This window comes from Oryx dammah, unplaced genomic scaffold (assembly GCF_014754425.2).
Source record: "Oryx dammah isolate SB20612 unplaced genomic scaffold, SCBI_Odam_1.1 HiC_scaffold_2, whole genome shotgun sequence".
Lineage (NCBI taxonomy): Eukaryota > Metazoa > Chordata > Mammalia > Artiodactyla > Bovidae > Oryx > Oryx dammah.
Genome location: NW_024070186.1, coordinates 22,069,259 through 22,092,298, shown reverse-complemented (window position 1 = coordinate 22,092,298; position 23,040 = coordinate 22,069,259).

The following is a 23,040-nucleotide window of genomic DNA, read 5'->3' as shown; positions in this document are numbered from 1 at the left end:
ATAGCTCCATGAGTTTTGGCCCAGGTATATATTTTTATAACCACTACTATAATCAAAACAGTTCTTTTTTTTTCCCCAGCACTTTCAAACTGTTGTTCCACTTCCTTCTGGCCTCTTTGGTTTCTGATAAGAAATCCATAGTCATTTGACTCTTTGTTCTTCTAAAAGAAATGTTGCATCATTGTTTTCTTATTCTTCCAGATTTCAAGATTCTTCCCCTTTTCTTTATTTTTCAGCAATTTGATTATGAAATGTCTAGCATGAACTTCTCTGAGTTTATTATCTTTGGATTATTTTAGCTTCTTGACCCTGTAAGCTTATTTTTTCCCCCAAATTTGAGTTTTTTAACCTTTTTACTTCATGTATGGTTTCTAAACTACACTTTTTCTCCTCTTCTTCTGCAACACAATTTTTGTGTTGACAAAATTATTTGACAATTTTGATATTGTCACACAGGCTTCTTAGGCTCTGTTCATTTTTTTTCTCCCTATCTTTTTCTCTCTGGTGTTTAGATTGGATAATTTCTTCTTATCTGTCTTCAAGTAAACAGCTTTTTTCTCTGTCACTCCATTAAGTCCATCCAATGAGATTTTTGTTTCAGTTCTTATATTAGTTCTAAAATTTCCTTGTGGCTCTTTATAGTTTCTATTTCTCTGCTGAGATTTTCTTTCTTTCCATTCATTTTAACAGTTTCATCCTTATTTTGTAATAGCTGCTTTAAGGTCTTTATCGGATAGTCCCAATATTTATGTCACATTTATTGTCGTTTCCCCTGAGAGTTGACGTTTCCCTACTTTTTTTGTATGCCAGGTAGTTTCGGGTTGTGTCCTGGCCGTTGTAATTATGTTGTGAGATTCTGGGTCTTGTTTAAATCCTATATAAAATATTGAAATTTTGTGTGACGAGGCAGTCAGCTCACTTGGATTCTGGCTGCAAGTTCCAGTGAGCCTTCTGCCATGTGTAGATTTAACACCAAGTTCCATTTTCAAACCTTTGCAGTGCTGTTCCGATCTATCCTGCGTGTATGCCACCTAGTGGTCAGTTTGGTTCCCAGAACACAGTCTATCTCAGTTTAGTTCTCAACTCCTTTGGTATGCTGTTTAGAATTAGATCTATGCATGCACCATTCAGAGGTGAGGCCAGGATTTCACAAACAAGTTCATAGGATTGTTCTCTTACGCTCCCCCTTCTCTGCAACCTCCTACATGCTTTTTGTCTCTCTGTGGCTCTATTTTGGTCTTCTGGCTAGGAAACTAATGTTGGACCTCTAGTTACCCCACTTCCCACGTTGCATTCATGTCTTGGGACAAGTGACAGAAGGGAAAAAACGGCAATGCAGGTTTATCTCACCCTCTTGGGATGCTCTTTTCAGTACAAATAACCCTGATGAAAGAGTAAGGTTCCCTTCCATTAAAGTTTTAGGTCCATCTGGAAATTGTCCTGGAATTGTTCCTGGAAATAGTCAGTTTGTAGTCTGTCCCTTTTTTTTTTTTTTTTAAGGCAGATGGCTTATCTCTTTTGTCTCTTTTCTCTGTAATTCATTATATATTCTGGATATTATTTACTAGCTTATATATTGTATGCAAACACTTTCCCTATTATCACTAATTTTATAAAATTATCACTAATTTTTTCTTCTTTGTTTTGATATAATAAAATTAATTACTTTTTTTCCATTATTGTCTTAAGAACACCTTCTTATCTAATAATTATAAACATATTAGCCTAAATTTTCTCCTGGTACTTTTATAGATGAGTCCATATTTGTCAAGGGATAAGACAACTTTGTTTCCCCTTCCACATGATAAAGTTAATTGTTCCTAAATCATTGATTGAATATTCTGTCCTTTCAAAAACTCTTTTGCAATGCAACCTTTGATATATTTAATTCCTATACATTCATAGATTTCTTTCTGTATTCTTTATTCTGTTTAATTATCTACTTGTTTATACCTGAATGAATACCATGCTGTTATGATTACTATAGCTTCTTAGTATGCTTTGTTATATTAAAGGACACGCTTCTTTCTTATTTTTTTTTTCTTGTCTTTTCCAGTCATCTGTATTCTTCGGGCTTCCCTTGTGGCTCAGCTAGTAAAGAATTTGCCTGCCATGTGGGAGACCTGGGTTCAATCCCTGGGTTGGGAAGATCCCCTGGAAAAGGGAAAGGTGACCCATTCCAGTTTTCTGGCCTGGAGAATTCCATGGAGTGTATAGTCCATGGGGTCACAAAGAGAAGAATATAGAAAAAGTGAAAGTGAAGGTTGCTCAGTTGTGTCTGACTCTTTGCAACCCCATGGACAATAGTCCATTGAATTCTCCAGGCCAGAATACTGGAGTGGGTAGCCTTTCCCTTTTCCAGGGGATCTTCCCAACCCAGGGATTGAAACCAGGTCTCCCACATGGCAGGTGGATTCTTTACCAGCTGAGCATTGTAAAGGTTCTGTATTCTTGTAATTTTCTCTTTCAGATGGATTTTGGAATCTCTCATACAATCCCTTTAAGCATTTCTATTGTAATTCTAGTTAATAATTACATTTCAGTGAATTGACATGTTAATAAAGAGAATAATCCCATCCACCATCACACTATATTTTCTAATTGTAATCTATTATTTTTATAGCTTCTAAAATTTTATAATTTGCTTCATATAGGTTTTTTGCATTTCAAAATTTATTATACATTATGAACTTGCAAAGAAATTTTATAGATTTTTTGAAAAAATAAATGGGAATTTTTCTCTTATAGTTTTTAAATGGTTTTGATGGTATAAAAGAAAGCTACTTTCTATACCCTCTAACTAGTTCTGACAATTTATCCATTGGTGTGTTATGAAATTTTCTATGTATATGATTATATTACCAATAACTAGATAATTTTGTCTGTTTTTATTTTTTCTGGGTTTATATATTAATCTTTTTCTCCCCTTGAAAAAGCCTTTAGGACAGTCTTCAATATTTGTAGTTGCCTTATATCTTGTTCTTTTACATTAATGAAAATACTTCCAGTGTTTCTCACTTTCTGTGATGTTTTCTGTAGCTTTTTGAGAGGCATTATCAGTTCACCTCAGTTCAGCCACTTAGTCATGTCTGACTCTTTGCGACCCCATGAACTGCAACACGCCAGGCCTCCCTGTCCATCACCAACTCCCAGAGTTTACTCAAACTCATGTCCATTGGGTAGATGATGCCATCCAACCATCTCATCCTCTGTCGTCCCCCTCTCCTCCTGCCTTCAATCTTTCCCAGCATCAGGGTCTTTTCCAAGGAGTCAGTTCTTTGCTTCAGGTGGCTAAAGTATTGGAGCTTCAGCTTCAACATCAGTCCTTCCAATGAATATTCAGGACTGATTTCCTTTAGGATGGACTGATTGGATCTCTTTGCAGTCCAAGGGACTCTCAAGAGTCTTCTCCAACACCACAGTTCAAAAGCATCAATTCTTTGGTGCTCAGCTTTCTTTACAGTCCAACTCTCACATCCATACATGACTGTAGGACCTTTGTTGGCAAAGTAATGTTTTAATACTCTGTCTAGGTTGGTCATAACTTTTCTTCCAAGAAATAAGTGTCTTTTAATTTCATGGCTGCCGTCACCATCTGCAGTAATTTTGGAGCCCCCCAAAATAAAGTCTGTCACTATTTCCACTGTTTCTCCATCTATTTGCCATAAAGTGATGGGACCAGATGCCATGATGTTTGTTTTCTGAATGTTGAGCTTTAAGCCAACTTTTTCATTTTCCTCTTTCACTTTCATCAAGAGGCTCTTTAGTTCTTCTTCACTTTCTGCCATAAGCGTTATCTGCATATCTGTAAGGTGAAGTCGCTCAGTCGTGTCCGACTCTTTGTGACCCTATGGACTGTAGCCTAGCAGGCTCCTCCGTCCATGGGATTCTCCAGGCAAGAATACTGGAGTGGGTTGCCATTTCCTTCTCCAGGGGATCTTCCTGACCCAGGGATTGAACCCAGGTCTCCCACATTGGAGGCAGATGCTTTAACCTCTGAGCCACCAGGGAAGCCCAATATTTCTCCCAACAGAATGCTTTTACAGCATCAATTAAGACAATCATTTCCCTTTCTTCTTAACCTATTAATATAGTAAATTTATTTTAAAATTATCTAATGTTGAACTGGGCTTCCCTAGTTGCTCAGATGATAAAGAATCTGCCTGCAATGCAGGAGACCTGGATTCGATCCCTGGGTTCTATCTTCCCTGGGAAGATCTCCTGGACTAGGAAATGGCAACCCACTCCAGTATTCTTGCCTGGAAAATTCCATGGGCAGAGAAGCCTGGCAAGCTATAGTCTATGGGATTGCCAAGAGCCAGACAGGACTGAGTGCCTAACACTTAACACTTAATATTGAACTACCTATCAATTTCTGAGGTATCTCTATTTGGTAATAACATATTGTTCTTTTGATTCTTTAGATATAACTCAGGGTTTGATTTTCTAATTATAAAGTTAAATACAAGTTTATAAACACAGCTACTCTATATTCTCGTTTTACCTTACTACATTTGCGGTTTTTTGGTTTTAGTGTTATATTCAGAAATTGTTTACAAGTTTTTAGGCTCATAGTTATTGTCATCTGTTCTTTGAAGGTCTGACAGATTTTTATATGCATAATATATAATCCTACTGCTTTATGTAGAGGGAAAACATTGAAAGGTAGTAAATTTTAATTTTTGTTTCAAAATTGTTATGATTAATATGCAACAAAGTGCATGAGTCTTGAATCTTTATTTTAATGAATTTTGATCATTATATATACTGTGTAATCATCACTCAGATATTTACCAAGAAACTCATCCATAAAGTCAGGTATCCCTCAGAAATAAACCTATTCATCTATGGTCAATTGATCTATGACAAAAAAGGCAAAAATATACACTGCAGAAAAGAGTCTTCAATAAATAATGCTGGGAATACTGAACTGCTATATGTAAAAGAATGAAATTAAGACATTCTCTAACACCATGCACAAAAATAAACTCAAAAGGATTGAAGAACTGAATGTAAGGCCAGACACTTTATAACTCCTAGAGGAAAACATAGGCAGAACACTCTTTGACATAAATCACAATAATATCTTTTGGATTCATCTCTTACAGTAATGAAAAAAATTTTTTTAATGGACAAATAGGACCTCGTTAGACTTAAAAGCTTTTGCACATCAAAAGAAACCATAAACAAAATGAAGACAGACTACAAAATGGGAGAATATTTGCAAATGATATGACTAACAATGAATTAATCTCCAAAGTGTACAAAGAGCTCGTATACCTCAATATAAAAAAAAAATCCGATGAAAAAAGCAGAAGATCTAAATATACATTTCTCCAAAAAACACATACAGGGGGCCAAATGGCACATGAAAATATACTTCACATTGCTAATTATTATAGAAATACAAATCAGAACTACAATGTGGTAACAGCTCACACTAGTCAAGATGGCCATCATTAGAAAGTCTACAAAGGAAAAATACTGGAGAGAATGTGAAGAAAAAGGAACTTTCCTACACTATTGGTGGGAATGTAAATTGGTGCTAATCACTCTGGAGAACAGTATGGCGGTTCCTTAAAAAACTAAAAATAGAGCTACCATATGATCCTACAGGGGCTTCCCTGGTAAAGAATCTGCCTGAAATGCAGGAGACATAGGAGACGTGGGTCTGATCCCTAGGTCAGGAAGATCCCCTGGAGGAGGGCATGGCAACCCGTTCCAGTATTCTTGCCTGAAGAACCCCATGGACAGAGGAAGCCTGATGGGCCACAGTCCATAGGGCCACAAAGAACAGGACACTACTGAAGCGACTGAGCACAGCGCATGATCCTGCAATCCCACTCCTGGGCACGTATCTGGAGAAAACCACAATTTAAAAAGATACACGCACCCCAGTGTTCACTGCAACACTGTTTACAAGAGCCAAGACACGGAAGCAACCTAAACGTCCATCGACAGATGAATGGATAAAGAAGATGGGGTATACAAAGGAATATTACTCAGCCACAAAGAAATGAAATATTACCATTTGTAGCAACACAGATGAATCTAGAGATTATCATACTAAGCGAATTAAACAGAGAAAAACAAATATGATATTACTTATATATGGAATGTTGCTTTGCTGAAAATTTTACTTTTATTTCAGTTTCGAAAGATTTCTTTACCAAACAAACCACTCATTACACATAAGTAAACAATTTCAGTGTTTAATAGAGGATTATTTAACTTAATTTCAACATGCAATCATTAAAAGAAAAGAGAAATACATCACCAAATTAGGCTGGCCGACATCCAGACTTAAACAGAGTGCTGAGAAGTATCCCAGGCAGTGTGTCCACTCCATGGGTAAGACTTCAAATTACAGTTTCAAGGGATCCTGCTTATCATACCAGGCCACAAACTGATATTAATAATTTGTGTGCAAAAATGCAGCTCTGGTTTTAGTTTTAATCTTTTTACAATGCTATTTGTTTCACATTGTGTCATAGGATTTCATTAAACCCCATATGGTTGGCCAGACCTCCAGGTGCTCAAGAATTCCAAGACACACTCTCTTTTTTATCTAAAGTGCTGCCTGATTTGCTGTGCTTGCAGGCAGGGATGGAATCCAGGCAGTATCCAGGCAGGTCAGAAGCAAGATCAGAGGCCTGCTCTCCTGCTTCTGAAGCCTTTATTTTAATTTCCTTAACAGTCGGCCTCAAGATTGTTTAGGCTGAAGAATATAGGAATAAGGCAAGTCTTCTTAATTCTGTAAGTTAAGTAACAATTGCAGATAGTTAATAAAGAAACAAGTAATGGGTTAAACAAGGCAGAAAACAATTTTTGAGCAGTAGGGGGTTTAGGCAAGAAAAAGTCCCCCATGACTGAGAAGTATGTTTTTGAACATCAACTCCTACATCCATTAACTTATTGGTGGCGATAGTAATAACGGAATGTTCTATCAAGGTATAATTAAGTTTATCTATGAAATTTTGTAATTCTTTGGTTCCTTGCAAAATTTTACTTAACAATTCAAGATAGGAAATAATATTTGAGTCCATAATAAAAATTTCTCATGGGGTAAAAGTAATAGGTGACCCCCTTTCAATATATATGATTAACATGTGCTAGACTTCCAGAAAAAGAGATTTCTCACTGATACATAGTAGTTTCTACATCATTGTTACAATACACATAAATTGAGGCACTACTTCAAAAAAAACATATTAAAGGATTTAGGGACTTAGTCCATTCACAATAGTTAGTGGAGTTCTCCAATAAGCTGCTGCTGCTGCTAAGTCGCTTCAGTTGTGTCTGACTCTGTGAGATCCCATGGACAGCAACTCACCAGGCTCCTCTGCCCCTGACATTCTCCAGGCAAGAATACTGGAGTGGGTTGCCATTTCCTTCTCCAGTGCATGCATGCATGCTAAGTCGCCTCAGTCGTGTCTGACTCTGTGCGACCCCATGGATAGCAGCCCACCAGGCTCCTCCACCCACAGGATTTTCTAGGCAAGAATACTGGAGTGGATTGCCATTTCCTTCTGCAATAAGCATGGCTCCCCAGATGTAAGAAGATGGTCCACGTAACAGTCCTTTGATAATCTTGTCACAGTCTATTAGTAAGTGGGTGCAATTATTAAAGTAACACGTGAAATTGGCACATAAAACTTCTGTTCATGACTTGAGCTATATCTTTACCAGGGCTGTATAATATTGCAAAGAGATAAATTTTGTCCATAGAAAGTCAAAGTTAAGAAAGAACAGGCCTTGTTTGCAGTACAGTGATGTTAACCTGAGTTCAAAAGAACAGGCCTTGTTTGCAGTACAGTGATGTTAACCTGAGTTCAAGTCTGGCTCATGTTTTTCCTGCTGAAGACACCCCAATAACTTTCTTCATATTTTTCTTTTAACTGTAGCATATCCTTGAAGGTTGAAGCATGAATGACAACCTACATTATAATCAGGCTTTCAAGAGTAGTCTATTCATGAGAATAACAATGTGTTAATGGCACATATTTCAGTTTTTTCCTGTCCGGGCATCATCACTAATACAGTATTATCCTTTCCCTGTGAAATCACATCAACAGTTATGGGAGGACTGTTGGGCTCCTTCACCCAAACTTTAGCTCTGATTGCGTGTATTTCATTTGTGGATTCCAACCCTCCATCATCTCTAACTGTTAATAAAGTGGGAAGTTCTCCTTTTTGAACTTTGTCAATTACATATGGAAAATTCAGCAATTGGGCAATTTGATTATGTTTATTAATAACAAGATCATGCTTTCCTTCATTTTTAAAAAATTACTTTAATTTCTTCTTACTAGTCTGAGTCGGTAACTCCTCCACAGACATAGAGCCCTTTCAGTGTTAAAAACTGGAGCATTCTTAGATTAATCCAAGGTGCTCAGGAGGTATTTTGATTCCAATACCAGTTGAGATAGCACGTGCCAATCTTTTAGTAACTCTACGTTCAGATACAGAGTAAAAATCCAGTCTAGTGACCTCAGGAGTAGCTTGGAAAGGAGCTAATGCTACTGGGCTAATTTCCCGATACTCAGTTATTTCAGGATGCAAGTCTATTTTATGAATCTGTACATTTGGAATAGTCATTCTTATCAAAGCAGTTTCTGATTCTCCTATCTGTTGTTCAGCCACTCAGTCATGTCCGACTCTTTTGGACCCCGTGTACTGCAGCACACCAGCCTTCCCTGTTTTTCACCATCTCCTGAAACTTGCTCAAACTCATGTCCATTGAGTCTATGATGCCATCTAACCATCTTGTCCTCTGTCATCCCCTTCTCCTCCTGCCCTCAGTCTCTCCCATCATCAGGATCTTTTTTAATGAGTCAGCTTTTCACATTAGGTAGCCAAAATATTGGAGCTTCAGCTTCAGCATCAGTCCTTTCCAATAATATTCAGGATTGATTCCTTTAGGATTGACTGGTTGGATTTCCTTGCAGTCCAAGGGACTTTCAAGAGTCTTCTCCAACTCCATAGCTCAAAACCATCAGTTCTTTGACACTCAGCCTTCTTTATGGTCCACCTCTCACATACATACATGAGTACTGAAAAAACTATAGCTTTGACTGGACAGACCTTTGTTGGCAAATTAATGTCTCTACTTTTTAATATGCTCTCAGGTTGGTCATAGCTTTTCTTCCAAGAAGCAAGTGTCTTTTAATTTCATGACTGCAGTCACCATCTGCAGTGATTTTGGAGCCCAAGAAAATAGTCTGTCACTGTTTCCACTGTTTCCCCATCTATTTTGCCATGAAGTGATGGAACGGGATGCCATGATCTTCGTTTTTTGAATGTTAAGTTTTGAGCCAGCTTTTTCACTCTCCTCTTTCAGTTTCATCAAGAGGTTTTCTAGTTCCTCTCTGCTTTCTGACTCTCCTATAGGTCTATTATTTAAAATATTGAAAGCAGCATTCAAGTTAGTCCTCCAATTTTTATGAGAGCTCTCTCCAAGTTTAATTAATTGCTGTTTAAACAAACTATTCTTTCAATCAAACCAGCAGCTTGAGGATAATAAGGAATATGAAATATCCATTGTATATTATATTCTTGGGCAAACTCTTGTATTAACTTACTTTAAAATGTGACCCATTTTTACCCTAAATTTGGAAATGAAGTACCATAATACAAATTAATTTTTCCAATGTTTTAGTAATATTAGTCTGATTGACTTTCCCAAAGGGGATACTAAATATCCAGAATAGGTATCCACTGCAGTACTTACATACTGGTATCCTTTTATCTAGAATTAATGGACCAATATAGTCAATTTTCCATATCTGCCCAGGCAGTTTGCCACATGCCAATTGTCCTTTAACTAGACATGGTAAGCTTCTATGCTTAATATATTGACAAATTGGACATGGAATAATAACATATTTAATGAGATCTGTAGTTAAGGAAATACCTCAGTCTTGAGCCCACCTCTATGTTGCTTTTATCCCAGATGGCCATATTTTTGGTGTGCCCACAGAGTCAAACCTTTTAAGTCGCTGGAGTCTGAATCAACTTTTATGCTTGGATTTGGGTTTGTTCACCTGTAATAGAGTTATACCATCGCTCCATAGAATTTGGAACACTGTGTACATCTACATGAAAGACTTAAACATTAGTAGTTTGAACAATTTCCCAAATGTCAAACCATAATTCCTTTCCCCATAGCTCTTAGAAGTGAATTTGCCAATTATTCTTTACACAAAGGGGAAGCCAAGTAGCCAACCCATTGGCTACTGACCAAGAATATATGTATATATGGCATTCGGTTAGATTTTCTTACGTTCATACCTGATAAACAGAATATAACTCAGCAAATTGACTACTTTTATCTTCCCCAGTCATTATCAGCAATTTAGCAGTGACCAGATTAAATGCCACTGCTTTCCAATAGCAAGTGACCCTATATAAGTAAACCACACATGCTGTTTTCCTGTGCAGTTAGAGTCAAAGGGCTTTCTCCATTTCACAAACAACTCAATTATTTCAGGCTTAATTACCGCCTCTTGCTTGAGGCCTTCTATAGAATTTCAGAAATCCTTTCAAGTAAGGCAACAACCCCAAGTACCCAGGTTTGTCTTGCTCCTGAATATACCATTTCCATTTCATTATGCTGGACTCCTGGGCTTGCCCCTTTCTGTAGGTTTGGGGTGAGCTTTGTACCCATTGCATGACTGGCACTTGAGGTCTTAATATTAAATTATGATCTATAGTCAATTGTTCCATATCAATCAAAGCCCAATAATAAGCCAATAATTCTTTTTCAAAGATAGTGCAATTTCTTCCAGCCTCTGGAAATTTCCTACTCCAGAAGCCCAAAGGCACTCTTTTGCCTTGCTGTTTTTGCCATAAACTCCAATTAGCATGCAATTCACTTACAGACCACATGCAATTTTATGTCCCTTGGTTGTAGCTCACTGGGTATGTGATCTCCATCCAAAGATAGATTATTGGAATAAGCTTTAGAATGATTCAGTTAAACTTTTTAGCAATAAAACATAATAGTAAGGGACTATCCCCATTCATGGATCACAGCCTTGTCATGGTGAAGGAACTTGCATAACTCAGTGAAGCTACAAGCCATGCTGTGCAGGGCCACCCAAGATGAATGGGTCACGTGAAGAGTTCTGACAAAATGTGGTCCACTAGAGGAGGCAATGGCAACCCGTTCCAGTGTTCTTGCCACAAGAACCCTATGAACAGTATGAAAAAAACAAAAAGATGAGCACCCAGGCTGGAAGGTGTCCAATATGCTCCTGAAGAAGAGTGGAGAGCAGTTACTAATGTCTCCAGGAAACATGAAGCCATTGGCCCAAAGTGGAAATGATACTCAGTTGTGGATGTGTCTGGTGGTGAAAGTAAAGTCCAATGCTGTAAAGAAGAATACTGCATAGGAACCCTGATGTTAGGTCCAAGAATCACGGTATTGGATGTGGTCAAGCAGGAGATGGCAAGAGTGAATGTTAACATCTTAGGAATCAGTGAACTAAAATTGACGGGAATGGGTGAATTTAATTCAGATAGCCATTATATCTACTACTGTGGGCAAAAATTTTGCCTTTTCCTACTGTTCATGGGGTTCTCAAGGCAAGAATACTGAAGTGTCTTGCCATTCCCTTCTCCAGTGGAACACATTCTGTCAGGCAGCTCCACCATGACCCGCCCGTCTTGGGTTGCCCCACAGGCATGGCTTGGTTTCATTGAGTTAGACAAGGCTGTGATCCTAGTGTGATTAGATTGACTAGTTTTCTGTGAGTATGGTTTCAGTGTGTCTGCCCTCTGATGCCCTCTTGCAACACCTACCATCTTACTTGGATTTCTCTTACCTTGGCCAGTAATGCTGAAGAAACTGAAGTTGAACGGTTTTATGAAGACCTACAAGTTCTTTTAGAACTAACACCCAAAAAAGATGTCCTTTTCATTATAGGGACTGGAATGCAAAAGTAGGAAGTCAAGAAACACCTGGGATAACAGGCAAATTTGGCCTTGGAATGCGGAATGAAGCAGGGCAAAGACTAATAGAGTTTTGCCAAGAAAATGCACTGGTCATAGCAAACACCCTCTTCCAACAACACAAGAGAAGACTCTACACATGGACATCACCAGATGGTCAACACCGAAATCAGATTGATTATATTCTTTTCAGCCAAAGATGGAGAAGCTCTATACAGTCAACAAAACAAGACCAGGAGCTGACTGTGGCTCAGATCATGAACTCCTTATTGCCAAATTCAGACTTAAATTGAAGAAAGTAGGGAAAACCACTAGACCATTCAGGTATGACCTAAATCAAATCCCTTATGATTATACAGTGGAAGTGCGAAATAGATTTAAAGGTCTAGATCTGATAGATAGAGTGCTTGATGAACTATGGAATGAGGTTTGTGACACTGTACAGGAGACAGGGATCAAGACCATCCCCATGGAAAAGAAATACAAAAAAGCAAAATGGCTGTCTGGGGAGACCTTACAAATAGCTATGAAAAGAAGAGAGGCGAAAAGCAAGGGAGAAAAGGAAAGATATAAGCATCTGAATGCAGAGTTCCAAAGAATAGCAAGAGATAAGAAAGCCTTCATCAGTGATCAATGCAAAGAAATAGAGGAAAGCAACAGAATGGGAAAGACTAGAGATCTCTTCAAGAAAATTGGAGATACCAAGGGAACATTTCATGCAAAGATGGGCTCGATCAAGGACAGAAATGGTATGGACCTAACAGAAGCAGAAGATATTAAGAAGAGGTGGCAAGAATACACAGAAGAACTGTACAAAAAAGATCTTCATGACCAAGATAATCACAATGGTGTGATCACTAATCTAGAGCCAGACATCTTGGAATGTGAAGTCAAGTGGGCCTTAGAAAGCATCACTACAAACAAAGCTAGTAGAGGTGATGGAATTCCAGTTGAGCTGTTTCAAATCCTGAAAGATGATGCTGTGGAAGTGCTGCACTCAATATGCCAGCAAATTTGGAAAACTCAGCAGTGGCCACAGGACTGGAAAAGGTCAGTTTTCATTCCAATCCGAAAGAAAGGCAATGCCAAAGAATGCTCAAACTACCGCACAATTGCACTCATCTCACATGCTAGTCAAGTAATGCTCAAAATTCTCCAAGCCAGACTTTAGCAATACGTGAACCGTGAACTCCCTGATGTTCAAGCTGGTTTTAGAAAAGGCAGAGGAACCAGAGATCAAATTGCCAACATCTGCTGGATCATGGAAAAAGCAAGAGAGTTCCAGAAACACATCTATTTCTGCTTATTGACTATGCCAAAGCCTCTGACTGTGTGGATCACAATAAACTGTGGAAAATTCTGAAAGAGATGGAAATACCAGACCACCTGACCTGCCTCTTGAGAAATCTGTATGCAGGTCAGGAAGCAACAGTTAGACCTGGACATGGAACAACAGACTGGTTCCAAATAGGAAAAGGAGTACGTCAAGGCTGTATATTGTCACCCTGCTTATTTAACTTATATGCAGAGTACATCATGAGAAACACTAGACTGGAAGAAACACAAGCTGGAATCAAGATTGCCGGGAGAAATATCAATAAGCTCAGATATGCAGATGACACCACCCTTATGGCAGAAAGTGAGGAGGAACTAAAAAGCCTCTTGATGAAAGTGAAAGAGGAGAGTGAAAAAGTTGGCCTAAAGCTCAACATTCAGAAAACGTAGATCATGGCATCTGGTCCCATCACTTCATGGGAAATAGATGGGGAAACAGTGGAAACAGTGTCAGACTTTATTTTTGGGGGGCTCCAAAATCACTGCAGATGGTGACTGCAGCCATGAAATTAAAAGACACTTACTCCTTGGAAGAAAAGTTATGACCAACCTAGATAGTATATTCAAAAGCAGAGACATTACTTTGCCGACTAAGGTCCGCCTAGTCAAGGCTATGGTTTTTCCTGTGGTCGTGTATGGATGTGAGAGTTGGACTGTGAAGAACGCTGAGCGCCTAAGAATTGATGCTTTTGAACTGTGGTGTTGGAGAAGACTCTTGAGGGTCCCTTGAACTCCAAAGAGATCCAACCAGTCCATTCTGAGGGAGATCAGCCCTGGGATTTCTTTAGAAGGAATGATGCTAAAGCTGAAGCTCCAGTACTTTGGCCACCTCATGTGAAGAGTTGACTCATTGGAAAAGACTCTGATGCTAGGAGAGATTGGGGGCAACAGGAGAAGAGGATGACCCAGGATGAGATAGCTGGATGGCATCACAGACTCGATGGACGTGAGTCTGAGTGAACTCCGGGAGATGGTGATGGACAGGGAGGTCTGGCGTGCTGCAGTTCATGGGGTTGCAAAGAGTCGGACAAGACTGAGTGAATGAACTGAACTGTGGGCAAGAATTCCTTAAAAGTGGAGAATCCTCATAGTCAAAAAGAGAGTCTAAAATGCAGTACTTGGGTGCAGTCTCAAAAATGACAGAATGATCTTGGTTTATTTCCAAGGCAAAACATTCAGAATCACAATAATCCAAGTATATGCCCCACTGATGCTAAAGAAGCTGAAGTTAACTAGTTCTATTAAGAACTACAAGACATTCTCGAATTAACACCAAAAAAAAGATGTCTTTTATATCATAGGGGATTAGAATACAAAAGTAGGAAGTCAAGAGATACCTGGAATAATAGGCAAGTTTGGCCTTGAAATACAAAATAAAGCAGGGCAAAGACTAACAGAGTTTTGTAAAGAGAACATACTGGTCATAGAAAATACCCTTTTCCAAGAACACAAAAGATGACTCTACACATGGATATCACCAGAAGGTCAATACCAAAATCAGATTGATTATATTCTTTGCAGCCAAAGATGGAGAAGCTCTATACAGTCAGCAAAAGCAAGATCTGGAGCTGACTGTGGCTGAGATTGTGAGGCTCTGATTGCAAATTTCAGGCTTATATTGAAGAAAGTAGAGAAAGCCACTAGGCCATTCAGATATAACCTAAATCAAATCCCTTATACAGTAGAGGTGACAAATAGATTCAAGGGATTAGATCTGGCAGACAGAGTGCCTGAAGAACTATGGATGGAGGTTCATAACATTGTATAGGAGACAGTGACCAAAACCATCCCAAGGAAAAAGAAATGCAAGAAGGCAATCTAATCTGAGGAGGCTTTACAAATAGCTGAAGAAAGAAGAGAAGTGAAAGACAGAGGAAAAAAGGAAAGATAAACCCTACTCAATGCAGAGTTCCAGAGAACAGCAAGGAGAGATAAGAAGGGGCCTTCTTAAATGAAAAATGCAAAGAAATAGAGGAAAACAATAGAATGGGAAAGACTAGAGATCTCTTCAATAAAATTGGAGATATCAAGGGAACATTTCATGCAAGGATGGATACAATAAAGGACAGAAATGGCAAGGACCTAACAGTAGCAGAAGAGATTAAGAAGAGGTGGCACGAATACACAGAACTATACAAAAAAAAGTCTTAATGACCCCGATAATCACGATGGTGTGGTCATTCACTGAGAACCAGACATCCTGGAGTATGAATTCAAGTGGACCTTAGAAAATATTATTGCAAATAAAGCTAGTGCAGGTGACAGAGTTCCAGCTGTGTTATTTCAAATCCTAAAAGACGATGGTGTGAAAGTGCTATACTCAATACATCAGCAAATTTGGAAAACTCAGCAGTGGCTACAAGACTGGAAAAGGTCAGTTTTCATTCCAGTCCCAGAGAAGGGCAATGCCAAAGATATTCCAACAACCATACAGTTGCCTTTATTTCACATGCTAGCACAGTTATGCTCAAAATCCTTCGAGCTAGCCTTCAGCAATGTGTGAGCCGAGAACTTCCAAATGTACAAACTGGATTTAGAAAGGCAGAGGAACCAGAGATCAAATTGCCGACATTCAATGGATCATAGAGAAAGTAAGGGAATTCCAGACAAACATCTACTTCTGCTTCATTGACTACACTAAAGCCTTTGGGCGAAAAGTGAAAGTGAAAGTCATTCAACCATGTCTGACTCTTTGTCAGTCCTCCTGTCTGACTCTTTCTGTACAGTCCATGGAATTCTCCAGGCCAGCATACTAGAGTGGGTAGCCTTTCCCTTCTCCAAGGGATCTTCCCAATTCAGGGGTTGAACCCTGCATTGCAGATTCTTTACCAACTGAGCTACCGGGGAAGCCTCTAGTAGTTGTGTGGATCACAACAAACTGTGGAAAATTCTTAAAGAGATGGTAATACCAGACTACTTGACCTGCCCTGCCTCAGGTCAAGAAGCAACAATTAGAACTAGATATGGAACAGCAGACTGGTTCAAAACTGGGAAAGGAGTATGGCAAGGCTGTATATGGTCTCTGCTTATTTAACTTATGTGCAGAGTACCTCATGCAAATGCCATGCTGGATTAATCATAAGCTGGAATCAAGATTGTTGGGAGAAATATCAACGTCTTCAGATGTGCAGATGATACCACTGTAATGGAAGAAAGAGAAGAGGAACTAAAGAGCCTCTTGATGAGGGTGAAGAGGAGAAGGAAAAAAGGTGGTTTGACACGCAACATTAAAAAAGCTAAGATCATGGCATCCAGTCCCATCACTTCATGGCAAAGAGAAGGGGGGAAAGTGGAAGTAGTTACAGGTTTTATTTTCTTGAGCTCCAAAAATCAGTGCAGACGGTGACTGCAGCCATCAAATTAAAAGATGCTTGCTCCTTGGAAGGAAAGCTATGACAAACCTAGACATCCTATTAAAAAGCAGAAACATCACTTTGCTGACAAAGGTGTGTATAGTCAAAGCTATGGTGACTGCAGCCATGAAATTAAAAGATGCTTACTCCTTGGAAGGAAAGTTATGACCAACCTAGATAGCATATTCAAAAGCAGAGACATTACTTTGCCAACAAAGGTCCATCTAGTCAAGGCTATGGTTTTTACAGTGGTCATGTATGGATGTGAGAGTTGGACTGTGAAGAAAGCTGAGCACCGAAGAATTGATGCTTTTGAAGTGTGGTGTTGGAGAAGACTCTTGAGAGTCCCTTGGACTGCAAGGGGATCCAACCAGTCCATTCTGAAGGAGATCAGCCCTGGGATTTCTTTGGAAGGAATGATGCTAAAGCTGAAACTCCAGTACTTTGGCCACCTCATGTGAAGAATTGACTCATTGGAAAAGACTCTGATGCTGGGAGGGATTGGGGGCAGGAGGAAAAGGGGATGACAGAGGACGAGATGGCTGGATGGCATCACCGACTCAATAGACATGGGTTTGAGTGAACTCTGGGAGTTGGTGATGGACAGGGAGGCCTGGCGTGCTGCGATTCATGGGGTCGCAAAGAGTCGGACACGACTGAGCGACTGAACTGAACTGAACTGAACTGATGGTTTTTCCAGTAGTCATGTATGAATGTGAGTTGGACCATAAAGAAGACTGAGCGCCAAATTGAGGCTTTCAAATTGTGTTGCTGGAGAAGACTCTGGAGAGTCCCTTGCACTATTAGGAGATCAAATCAGTCAATCCTAAAATAAATAAACCCAGAATATTAATTTCAAGGACTGTTGTTGAAGCTCCAATACTTTGGCAGCCTGATGTAAAGTGTCAATTCATTGAAAAAGACCCTGAGGCTAGGAAAGATTGAAGGCAAAAAGAGAAGGGGGCAACAGAGGATGAGATGATTAGACAGCATCACCAACTCAGTGGATGTGAATTTGAGCAACTCTGGGAGATAATGGAGCACAGAGGAGCTTAGCATTCTACAGTCCATGGAGTCACAAAGAGTAGAACACAACTGAACAATAACAACAATGTGTGCCCATGATCTTCATCGATCATGTGAAATAATATTTATTTACCAAAGTAACAAAAGATTTTAAGAACAAATGTAAATCACTTAAAGGCAAACAAATTTACATAGTCTATTATCAAAATCCACATTCCAAGAAAATCCTGTTCTCTTAACAGAGAGAGAAAAATCAAATTCTAGTCTGATACAAACTTACTGTTAATAACAAATTTATTTATCTAGTTGATTGTAATTTAATCTTAAAAAGTCCTCTCTTGAAGAGGTAGTACTTTTGCAAAGGCATCAGAGTGAAACCATAGGTTTCTATAATGACAGAAAGGCTTAAAAAGGCATATTTAAAATCTGATTACAGTGCAATTGATAAAAGTAACTTGGTTACTGCTGTGACACATAACACTTTAAGATAGTAACTAGAGTTATGACTGACAACATTTTATCATGACATATCAGATCTTTATGAATTCTGTATAATTTCTAAAATATCTGTATTAGTAAAATTTACCATACAATATAATCTAGGGAGATTTATTCATGTAATAAATCTTTAACATACCAAGTGATGTTAGTTTAATATCTTTCTTTGGGATGCCTCAGAGGCCCTTTGAATTACCTCAAAATTAGCTAGCGGTCAAAAGAACTTAATAAGAATCTGATTTTAGGAAGTTCTGTCAAAAATATCAAAGGGTTTAGAATATTCAGTGAGATAAAATCATAGCTCATTATGAAACAATAGTTATTCATTCAGCCAAATTAACAATAAAGGATTTCAAAGGTAAGTATACAACAGATCACTTAAAAGGTAAAGAAACATAAAATCTGTTATCAAAGGCAGTTCAACATCTCAAGAAAACCTGTACCATATATGAAGCTCTTTTCTCAGAGTCCATCTTCCACAAACCTTTCTTCTCATTTTTGTGTCCAAAACTTTATCTTCCCATTCAGAAATGGATACCTGTGCGTCAGACATACTTCCTTTTCCCTTAACAAAATGCAATTCCATTCCTCATAACTTCTTTATTAAAAACATACATTCTACTTTCCTTGAGCAACCAGGAACTGTCCTTTTATTAGCATTCTCTAGGTTGGTGAACATAAGTACCAGTGGTAAGTTCTGCAAATATTTACTTTCTTACAGAGAACATCTCAGGATAGCACCAAACATATTCATTAATAGTCCAAAATATCTTTCAGTTCAGTTCAGTTCATTTCAGTCCCTCAGTCATGTCCGACTCTTTGCAACCCCATGAATCGCAGCACGCCAGCCCTCCCTGTCCATCACCAACTCTGGAGTTCACTCAGACTCGCGTCCATCGAGTCAGTGATACCATCCAGCCATCTCATCCTCAGTCGTCCCCTTTTCCTCCTGCCCCCAATTCTTCCCAGCATCAAAATATCTTTAATTTCTCTGTAAGAGGAAGCCTGTGTGTAGTAATTAATGTTTTAGCATCTTATATTATTTTGTTGTTGTTCATTCACTCAGTTGTGTCCGACTCTTTGCTACCCCATGAATGGCAGCATGCCGGGCTTCCTTGTCCTTCTTTATCTACTGGAGTTTGCTCAAACTCATGTCCATTGAGTCGATGATGCCATTCAACTATCTCATCCCCTGTTGCCCTCTTCTCCTGCCCTCAATCTTTCTCAGCATTAGAATCTTTTCCAATGAGTTGGCTCTTTGCACCAGGTGGCCAAAGTACCAGAGTTTCAGCTTCAACATCAGTCCTTCCAATGAATATTCAGGGTTGATTTCCTTTAGGATTGACTGCTTTGATCTCCTTGCTGTCCACTTAGAAGTGGCTTGGTTATTTAATAAAATTCCATCATTTAACTTAATTTAGCACAACCCTAGAAATTCAAGTTACCAAAATCTGGAGAAACTATTTTAGATAGACATTACTCAAGCGTAATAATTCTTAATGGTATTTATCATGGCAACCTACTCCAGTGCTCTTGCCTGGAAAATCCCATGGGCGGGGAAGCCTGGTGGGCTGCAGTCCATGGGGTCTCAAAGGGTTGGACACGACTGAGCGACTTCACTTTCACTTTTCACTTTCATGCCTTGGAGAAGGAAATGGCAGCCCACTCCAGTGTTCTTGCCTGGAGAATCCCAGGGACAGAGGAGCCTGGTGGGCTGCCGTCTATGGGGTCGCACAGAGTTGGACACGACTGAAGTGACTAGCAGCAGCAGCAAAAACTCTTATCTCATTTACATTTTCTCTCCTTAAAAGTTTCTTCACATCAAGTTACTTTGTCAAGTGGACTCAGTATCTGGCCCAAATGTGAAATACGTTGTCTTATATATTTTTGAGCCTCCTTTTTGTCTGGGGAGTTTTAAAATTGTATTATCTTTTGTTTAACCTTAGGTAAAAATCTCTCTATGGGCTTCCCAGGTGGCACTAGTGGTAAAGAACCCACCTGCCAGTGCAGGAGACATGAGAGACGTGAGCTCAATCCATCAGAAAGATTCTGTGGAGGAGGGCATGGCAACACCTTAAGTATTCTTGTCTGGTGAAGCCAAGGACATAGGAGCCTGGCAGGCTATAGTACATAGGGTCACAAAGAGTCATACACTGAAGCAACTTAGCATGTATGCACACACCTTATGGTAGGCAGAGAGGAGGATCTAGCCTCTCTGACCCAGCGTGGTACATTCATCTACTTTCTCAATTCAAGTGAGCCACAAACATTAAATAACTTCTAAAAGTTTGACCCCTTTAATTTGAGGTTCCATTTCTCAAACAATTCAGTGGATATGCCCTATTTAGTAGCTAATGAGCAGTAAGGCTAATTTTCCAGTTCAAGAATAAAAATTGCATTCATCTTAACCTCTTTTTTTCTTAAAGAGTGGTGTTTTGTTTCATGAAACCTGCTCACAACACTAATTTGTGTTTTACTGCAAGTTTTACTTTCAGTTCAGGATCAAAGGATTTGTTAACAAAAGAAACTACTTGTCACGCACAAATAAACAATTTCAATATTTAATTGAGGATTATTTAATTTACCCCTTCATGGATCACAGCTCTGTTGTGGCTAAGGGGCTTGAATAACTCAAAGAAGCTTTGAGCCATGCCATGCCAGGCCATCCAATACAGACAAATCATAGTGAAAAGTTGTGACAAAACGTGGTCCACAAGAGGAGGAAATGGCAACCCTCTCCAGTATAACAAGAACCTCATGAACAGTATGAAAAGATAAAAAGATATGACAGTATCTCAATATTAAAAAAAACTAAGATAATGGCAGCTGGGTCTTATCACTTCATGGCAGATAAAAGGGGAAAAAGTAGAAGCAGGGACAGATTTTATTTTCTTGGGCTCCAAAATCACTGCAGATGGTGACTGTAGCCATGAAATTAAAAGGCAATTGTTCCTTGGAAGGAAAGCTATGACAAACATAGACAATATATTGAAAAACAGAGACATCACTTTGCCAACAAATGTCCATATAGTCAAAGCTACGGTTTTTCTAGTAGTCATGTATGAATGTGAGAGCTGAACCATAAAGAAGGCTGAGTGCTGAAGAAGTGACGCTTTCAAATGGTGTTGGAGAAGACTACTGAGAGTCTCTTGGACTACAAGATCAAACCAGTCAATCCTAAAGGACATCAACCCTGAATATTCATTGGAAGGACTGTTGCTGAAACTGAAGCTCCAATACTTTGGCCACCTGATGCAAAGAGCCAACTCATTGGAAAATACCCTGATGCTGGGAAAGATTGAAGGCAAAAGAAGAAGGGAGTGGCAGAGGATGAGATGGTTAGATAGCCTCACCAACTCAGTGCACGTGAATCTGAGGAAACTCCGGGAGATAGTGAAGGACAGGGGAGCCTGTCGTGCTGCAGTCCATGGGGTCATAAAGATTCAGACATGACAGTGACTGAACAACAAAATTTAACTTAATTTCAATATACTACCATTAAAAGAAAAGAGAAATAGAAACAATAGAGAAGAGTAATAGCACATACATCACCAAATTGAGCTCACTGACATCCAAACTTAAACAGGGTGCTTGGAAGTCCTGAGTAACAACAATCTGGAGTCCCAGTTGGGAAAAGATCCCAGGCAGTGTGTCTACTCCACCAGTGAGACTTCAAGTTGCAATTTCAAGGGCTCCTGCGTATAAGCCCAGGCCACAAACTGATATTAGTTTGTACACAAAAATGCAGCCCTGGTTTTATTTTAATCTTTGTACAGTTCTGTTTGTTTCACTTTGTGAGTCATAGGATTTTATTAAACCCTGAGCAGTTGGCCAGACCTCCAGGGGTTCAAGAATTCCAAAATCCACCCCCTTTCTTATCTAAATTGCTACCTGATATGCTGTGCTTCTCAGAGAAGGCAATGGCACCCCATTCCAGTACTCCTGCCTGGAAAATCCCATGGACAGAGGAGCCTGGAAGGCTGCAGTCCATGGGGTCGCTAAGAGTTGGACACGACTGAATGATTTCACTTTCACTTTTCACTTTCATGCATTGGAGAAGGAAATGGCAAGCCACTCCAGTGTTCTTGCCTGGAGAATCCCTGGGACGGGGGAGCCTGGTGGGCTGCCGTGTATGGGGTCGCACAGAGTCGGACACGACTGAAGTGACTTAGCAGCAGCAGCAGCATGCTGTGCTTGTAGGCAGGCGTAGAATCCAGGCAATGTCCAGGCAGGTTAAAAGCAAGGTCAGAAGCCTGCTCTCTTGCTTCTGAAGCCTAAGTGAGATTTCCTCCATTTTAATTTCCCTTAAAAAAAAATCTTTAAAAAAATGACCCAAACAAACTTATATACAAAACAGAAACAGACACACAGATAAAGAAAACAAATTTATGATTACCAAAGGGGAAAGCGGGGAGGGATAAATTAGAAGTTTGGGATTACCATTTATACACTGCTATATATAATATAGAAAACAACTAAGGACCTACTGTATAACACAGGGAGTTATACTCAATATTTTGCATAACCTATGAGAAAAAAGACTGCAAAAATGAATCTGATAATTCATCATATTCAGAGTTGCTGCTAAGTCACTTCAGTCGTGACCAACTCTGTGCGACCCCATAGACAGCAGCCCACCAGGCTCCCCTGTCCCGGGGATTCTCCAGGCAAGAACACTGGAGTGGGTTGCCATTTCCTCCTCCAATGCATGAAAGTGAAAAGTGAAAGTGAAGTCTCTCAGTCGTGTCCAACTGTTCGAGACCCCATGGACTGCAGCCTACCAGGCCGTCCATGGGATTTTCCAGGCAAGAGGACTGGAGTGGGGTGCCATTGCCTTCTCCAATTCAGAGTTATTACATAATTAAAAAATATTCCA